The following is a 6,749-nucleotide window of genomic DNA, read 5'->3' as shown; positions in this document are numbered from 1 at the left end:
CCAAGGGCTTTTTGTGCTTCCATATAAGTTAAAATTCTATCTTTTCTATTTCTGTGAAGATGGTTCCAGAATTTGATTGGAATTGCATTGAATTTGTACATTTCTTTTGGTGTGGTGAACACTTTCAGGATATTACAATCTGATCCATGAACATGGGCCATCATTTTGTTCAAATTCTTTTTTTTTAAATATTTTTTATTTATTTATTTGAGAGTGACAGACACAGAGAGAAAGACAGATAGAGGGACAGAGAGAGAATGGGCATTCCAGGGCTTCCAGCCTCTGCAAACAAACTCCAGATGCGTGCACCCTCTTGTGCATCTGGCTAACGTGGGACCTGGGGAACCGAGCCTCGAACTGGGGTCCTTAGGCTTCACAGGCAAGCGCTTAACCGCTAAGCCATCTCTCCAGCCATGATTTCTTTCTGCATATGTTTGTTATTTGTTATATGCAAAGCTACTGATTTTTGCATGTTGATTGTGTGCTCTGTCACTTTGCTCAATGCATTTATGAGCTCTAAGAATTTTGAGGTGGATTATTTTGGCTTAATAAGTGTAGAATCATGCCATTGTCAAGTAAGGCTGGTTTCACTTTTCCTTTCCAATTTCTATCCCTTTTATTTTTTTCTCTCTGTGTCTCCCTTTTTTTTTATTTTATTATTACTCAAGCTAAACCTTCAGGTAGTATGCTCAACAGAAATTAAGAGAGTGGACATCCTTGTCTTGTTCCAGACTATAGTGGGAATTCTTCAAGTTTTTCCTTATTTAGCTTGCGATAGGATTCAGGTCTGTTCTATGTAGCCATTGTTACATTGAGACATAATTCCTCAATTCCCAGTCTGTCCTGTGATTAAACCATAGAAGTCTTTATTATATTTTTTCACATCCTTTTCTGCATCCATTGCAAAGATCATGTGATTTCTGTCCTTAAGTGTAATGTATTATGTTTATCACTTACTGTGTATTGAAACATCCCTACATCCCTGAGTTGAAACTTACTGTTCAAGATGGATGATACCTATTATGTTTTGGGATTTGGTTTTCAGAAATTGTATTGAAAATTTTTGTTTCTATATTCATAAGGGATATTTGTCTATTGTTTTCTTGTGGCTCTGTCTTATTGTGGTATTGGTATAATGGGATTTCATTGAAAGAATAAAGGGGTACTTCTTCCTGTAAAATTTTATGAAATAACTCAACAAGCAGTGGTTTTGTTCTTCTATAAATGCTTAGCAGAGTTTGGTAGTGGAAACATGTGGGGTTGGACTCTTTTTGGGTTGGTAGCTTTTAAGTAATATTACAATTTCATATGATGTTATTGCTTTCCTTAGATAATTTATATCTCCTGGCTTAGTCTTGAGAGGTTATATATACCAAGTAATTCTTTCATTCCTTGATGATTTTCTAATTTTGCATAATATAGCCATTGGAAATTTATTCTAATAACTCCACCAATTTCATAGGTATGTGTAGGAACATCTTCTTATTAAACTGTAAACTTTTTTTTCCCTTTGTGCACTTTTTATTACACAGAAGTGTGACCTAATTCCTTAGTACAATCTAGGTGGGAAGATTCAGTAGAGAACAAAACTAAACTTGTAATTTAAACTTTAGAAACTGGGTAGTGAACAATGGCACTAGAAAAAGTTCTAATGTGTTATTTCTTTATTCACTGAAGGAGTTCTATACAAGGTGATAAAGAGAATCCAAGTCAAACTGTAAACTTCTCTATTAGAATTTTCTTCTTTCCTTTTGATCAACTTACTAAGGGTTTATAATCTTCTTTATTTTTTAACTTATTTTTACTTTGAGAGTGGGTGAGAGAGAGAGAGAACAAATTGGTGCACCAGGATCTCAGCCACTTCCATTGAACTCCAGATGCTTGTGTCACCTAGTGGACATGTGCGACCCTGTCCTTGCCTTACTCTTGTGTGTCTGTTCTACCTCAGATCTGGAAAGAAGAAGATGGGTCCTTAGGCTTAGTAGGCAAGCACCTTAACTGCTAAACCATCTCTCCAGCCCTACCTTTTTTGGCATTTTTTATTGATAACTTTCATACTTACAAATAATAAGCCATATTTCCTTCCTCTCCCCCATGTTCCTCTTCACAAATCCACTCTCCATCTTATCCTCTTCTCTCTGTTAGCCTCTCTTTTATTTTGATGTAATCATCATTTCCTCCTTATTACGAGGATCTTATGAATTTGGTACTAGGCATTGTGAGGTCATGGATATGAAGGCCATTTACTGCCTAGACAGTTGCATTGGAATCAGTCTTATCTTCCTTGGCTTTTACATTCTTTCTGCCACCTCTTCCACACTAGACCCTCAGCCTTGGAGGTTGTGACAGAGATGTTTCTGTGATGTACACTACTCTGTTCCTTTTTCTAAGCACTATGGTGCCATTTGGGTCATCCCAGTGGTCACCACCATCTGAAAAGAAAAGCTTCTCTAACCAAAAGTGAGGGTAGCACTAATATATTGGTATGAATATTAGTGAAAATGTTCACAAGACAGTTTGGTGAGCATAATATATGCATTTAGCCAGACAAGAGCAGGCATTATACTCCTAATGTTCATGACCTGCTCCACCATATGCTTTTGATCAGGTTTTCAGTACCTGGCATGTATTCTCTCCCATAGAGTGGGCCTCCACTCCAAGTAGAGAACAGTTCATTTAACTAATAAAAGAAATGACACCACTGCACTTTCCTGGTCTTTTGACCTATTTGGCCAAGCTAGCTTGAAGTTTGTAGTGTCCATTGTTTTCACTGCTGCTGACTTCTGTTTCCCTTAGGTTAACATGAAGTACAGCTTTTTCCAGCTTTCAGTCAGCTGGTCTACAGGGAGGAAGTGTTCAGCTCAACCCCAGATTAATTTCTCAGTGACCTTGTAGCCCAGGCATGTAGTCTTCAGCAATAGGATCTTATCATCTATTTCTGGTGGGAAACCTTTAGAACCAGTTCTTCATTCCATTACGCTAAAATAGACTTGTGATGATCCAAGGTGCTTCACTCATCTCCAGATCTATGATTTGTCACTCTTCTCTCCCAAATGAATAACCCTAACTTAGAGTTTTCTCTGTAGTCTACCACAACATGATGGATATCTTCATACTACATCCAGTTAAAGAAGCTAATTTTAAGTTGCATTTTAGCATGCAGTGAAAGGATATCTTTCTGAATGTGCAATAATCATTTTACATGCAAAAACATAAAACTGATTTTGACTACCATCCTTTCATTAGCAATAATGAAAAATAATACCATAAATGAAAAATGATTCATCACTGGACACTGATCCATGGATACTGAATAATAAGGAGGTAGACTCCATTCTAGGAAAAATAGGAGGATTATTGTCTTCAGTGTTATTGAGTAACTGACCATGCGGTGTTGGATTCATCATAATTTTGGAGTATAAGGATTTTGAGTGAATATTTTTCCAGGTAATGGTAAACACATGAAGATTTGGGGGATTTTGCACGTGTGACTAATATGCAGTACTGAATGGATGTCATACAAAATGATGTTTCTAACTGCAAGTGACACTGCTTCATGTCAGAATCCATAGGGACATAATACCCCAATATTCCATGTTTCTATAGAAGTTAAAGGTGGCATGGCCCTTCTATTTCCATTTACCTTCACATATTAATTGGGATTCTGTGCTGAAATCACCTTACATGATTTCAAATTATGTTCATGCCAACAGCTTGTTTATACATGATGGAAACAAAACCACATGAACTCATCCCTGAGATGTGTTTACCATAGACTGATGACATCATCACCCCAGGAGCAGAAGATGATCTTCACAACATGTTTTCAGCTAGTGTTTTTCACCTGGATGTGTACCTCAGATTCAGAGCCCCAGGGCAATATGATGCATATTCCTCTAGAGAGGGAGGTATAAGCACAACAGACAAGAATTGAGGGATATCAGTGGCTTCTTAGGTCAGCCATAGTAATAAAAACAGGTACATATGCACATAGGAACATGTGATATATATTTATCTTCATGACCCTGTGTTTCAGCTCTGTTCATGCTGTTAGCTGGAAGGCATGGAAAAGATGCTGTCTTTGATTTTTGTCTTCTTTCTCTTAAAACTTCCTCTTATCTTGTGCAGTTTAAAGGACAACAGCTGTCTTTGGAAAAGAAAACAGCACAGAGTTTATGGTGAAGATACACAAATGGAATGTGTTTTCTTACTTTATGTGAAACCCTTGCAGGAAAAGTGGAGGCTCAACATTCCTGAGTCACAGTAAGTGCTTTTCCATGTTTTTATTATTGCTTCATTATTATCTTGGATAAAGCCTAAGAGGCTGTGGGTGGTTGACCAACATGCTGCAGATTCTGGTTCATGATATGACAATGATCACTTCCTTCCACTTTACTGTCAGTGGTATAATAATTTCTTTGTGATGCTTGAACAAAAGTTGGTTATACATAAGTTTTGGGGATGAACATCTGCTATGGCTCCAGTTTATGACTATCATGAATGTGATACTAGTGATACAGGTTTCTGAGTTTCTCTGACATAAGTTGGCATTAATTCATTGGAAGTGGCATGGCTGGATCATATAGTGGTCCTAATTTTAGTCTTAAAGGAACATTCTCCATTCTGATGTCTACAAAAGCTTATATCCCCACCCAAAAGTATAAATGTTCAAAGTTCCCTACAATCAGAATAGCATAGTGCGTTGCTTATGACTGTGGACAAGTGTTAATGTGTTTCTTTAAAATTTTCCTGATTTCTATGTATGTTTGTGATTTACCATATGCTAATTGGTAATTTGTCCCTATTTAATAAATCTCTTTTAGAATGTTTTCCTATGCATTGAAAGGATTATCTGATTTTAGCACTAAATTTTGCATTCTTTATGTCCTTGGTACTAATTAGCAGTCATATTTATAGCTACAATATGTTTTTGTATTATACAGGCTAAGTCTTTGATCTATTCATTGCTACTTCTGCTATGCAGAAACTTGTGAGTTTACTGAATTCTATTCATCAAAACTGGTGATCATTTCCTGAGCCTTCCCTCATCTACCCCCTTTCCTGAACTCACATAGTCCTTTTAACTCAATATTTTTGTGCCCTTTATTACACAATTCCAATATAAATTACCAATTTCCCCTTAAGTCTTTCCTTCTTGTCCCTTGCTAGCTGCTTGGACTCTACTGGCCATTATTCTGCCTCACATGCAAATGTGAGGAATTGCAGCTTGTATCCCGAGTGAGAGAGAACTCTCGTCATTAAATGTTTTGAACCTGTGTTGCCTTACCTAGTATATTTCTCAGGTCTATCCATTTCCATTCAAATGTTATAATTTCAATTTTTCTTTATATTTCAATAAAACTACACTACATAAAAGTAAGCACACTAATGTTTTATTTGTCACTTCTAGGACATCTAGGCTGGTTCTACTTCCAATCCATGGTGAATAGAATGGTAATAGATCATGAACAATGATCTTTAGAGTAACTTGTAGTCTTTTAACCAAGAAGAGATACAGATTCACTATAGGGTATCTCTGTTTTGGTTGACTCAGGAACCTCCACACTGACTTCCATGATGGTTGTACCAGTATACATCCATATAAACAATGTATAAGGGTTCCTCATTACTCACAACCTTTCCAGCATTTATTGTTATTTGGTTTCTTGATTATATTCTGACAGGATAAAATGGAATCTCAGAGTTGCATTTATTTTAATATTTCTGATTGCTAAGAATGCAAAACCTTTTTTACATATTTATTGAACATTTGTTTTCTTCTCTAGAGAGCTCTTAATCAAGATGTACAGCCAATTTTTGACAGAGTTGTTTAATTTTTTTATTTTCAATTTCATGTGGTCCAAATTGCTGATTAGTGGTTATACTTCCTGAGTGACTGGTGTTCCACTCAGAGTCTTACCTTATGCATATATATTTTCTGTAGAGCCGCCTTAATGATCATGTGTTTCTTTAGACTGCTTTTGTCATGGAACATTCTTCTTCTCCTTCAATTATAATAGTTAGCTTTTGTAGATATAATGCCCTGGGTCAGTAGTTGTCTTTCAGAACAAAGCATATATCATTCCCAGCTTTTCTAGATTTTAAAAATCATATTGAGAAATTGCAGTTCTCCCTGTAGCCTGGTCTTTATAGGTACTAGGTGCTTCTTCATGATTTGAATATATTATCTTTGCTCTGTGTGTTTAGTAGTCTAATTACCATATGGTGAGGAGAGATTCTTTTATAGTATAGCCTGCTTGGTGTACTAAATACATCCTATATCTGTATTGCTAACTATTTCCCAATTTTGTGGAAATTGTCTTCAATGATTTAGTTGAAAATACTTAGTATGCATCTAGGTTGAAATTCTTCTTCTTCCATGCTTTGAGTTGTTATGTTTGATCTATTAACAGAGCCACAGATAAATTGACATTCCCACTCATACATCTTATTAGTTTGTCTTTATTTTTGCTGAAATAGTCTAGACTTGTCATCCTGTCTTCCAGTCAGATATTGTTTTATCCTGGATCCATCCTATTGGTGAGACCATCTAATTTGGTGTTGTTGTTTACCTTACTGCACTTTTAATTTCTAGAGTTTTACATCTCACTGACAAAGGGCTGAAGTCTGATCCTTGTTGACTGCGTGAATGCTAAAAGATAATAAGTTCCTCTTCCTTCTCTCGGTTATGTCAACTGAGTTAATAATCATTGTTTACATGTCTTAGGAATGACCGTTCCACCATGAGA

The sequence above is a fragment of the Jaculus jaculus genome, chromosome 12 (genome assembly GCF_020740685.1).
Source record: "Jaculus jaculus isolate mJacJac1 chromosome 12, mJacJac1.mat.Y.cur, whole genome shotgun sequence".
NCBI lineage: Eukaryota > Metazoa > Chordata > Mammalia > Rodentia > Dipodidae > Jaculus > Jaculus jaculus.
This window is presented reverse-complemented; position numbering follows the sequence as displayed.